Below are 1,391 nucleotides of genomic sequence, written 5' to 3' on the forward strand. Positions count from 1 at the left end.
TCTTCTGTAAATCAGGGGAAAATGTATGATATTTATTTTTTGCTCGGAAAAACAAAAACAAAATTGCAATTAAATGAAACATGGGGGGGAAAAAACAACAACAATTTAAAGCAGTATTACACTTATTGTTTTTATGCTTAAACCCTTTTTCGTCTTTGACCCGTACACAATCACATAAGAACAGGCCAAATAACGCGTGTTATTTTAGTATATTTTAAATACTATTATAGCTTCTAGAGACAGATGAAGCACTGTATTAAAGCATATTAACACTGCAAACTGTGGCATCTTAAGAGCACAGAATAGGACTACAGTATATATACACAATAACATAAGAACAGGCCAAATAACACGTGTTATTTTAGTATCTTTGAGATACTATTATAGCTTATAGAGATGAAGCACTAGGGATGTAACGATTCACTCAAGTCACGGTTCGATTCACGATTTTGATTTCACGATTCGATTTTCTCACGGTTTTTTTTTACAAAATGAGATTGAAGACATTATACAGTAAATGAAAAGGTGTCGTTTTATTAGGCTATTATGTTTCTTTGTGAAATTGAAATATAACAAAACTAAATTGACATTTTAAAACAAACCCTGCATACATTTTTAGCACTTTGTTAGCATGTTCCTAGTATGTTTTAGCACATTGCTAAGTAGAGTTGTCATGCTAACATGAATGCAATGCAATGAATAATTTTTTTATTTTTTATTAAATATATTAATTAAATAAATACACTGATTAAATGAATGAATGAATGAACTGTGAATGCATTGAATAAATGCAATTAATAAATAAAAATAAATAAATTAAATATATACACTGATTAAATGAATGAATTAATGAATGCATTGAATAAATGCAATGAATAAATTTAAATAAATAAAATGAATAAATGAAATAAATACACTGATTAAATAAATGGATAAATGGAATGAATATATTAAATGAATGAATAAATAAACAGTGCATTGAATAAATGAATGCAATGAATAAATAAAATAAAAATTACTCAGAATACCTGCAATAATTAAATGTTAAATAAGATATCATTTATGTATTTAATCACATTTTATTAACTTTATTAACCGCTGCTGACCTTCCGATGATCCAATTCAACCATACTAAACAGAAATAACACATCTGTTTTAACACCACATAAGAAACAAATATAATGCTTTGATAAATCATGATTATGGGATACAAGTTGAAATTATTACAAAGTCTAAGCTGCCATAATTTTGTCCTTTTATGGTGTAATAATGATTTAGTATGCTGTGATTTTTAACTTTTGATCATAATTATGATTTGGTATGCCATAATTTTAACGTTTTTCTCATAATTGACTTGTGTTAGTTATTGCATGATGTTTACTTATCTTATA

General features: G+C 26.5%; 1 protein-coding gene across 1 annotated transcript in view; it reads right to left on the minus strand.

The window, feature by feature from the left end:
- Nucleotides 1-1,391, minus strand: part of LOC107726329 (nectin-4-like) — a 31,360-nt gene that overhangs the window by 16,744 nt on the left and 13,225 nt on the right. The gene's annotated exons all lie outside the window — the stretch shown is intronic.

This window comes from Sinocyclocheilus rhinocerous, unplaced genomic scaffold (genome assembly GCF_001515625.1).
Source record: "Sinocyclocheilus rhinocerous isolate Xijiao unplaced genomic scaffold, SAMN03320098_v1.1 scaffold1598, whole genome shotgun sequence".
Classification (NCBI taxonomy): domain Eukaryota; kingdom Metazoa; phylum Chordata; class Actinopteri; order Cypriniformes; family Cyprinidae; genus Sinocyclocheilus; species Sinocyclocheilus rhinocerous.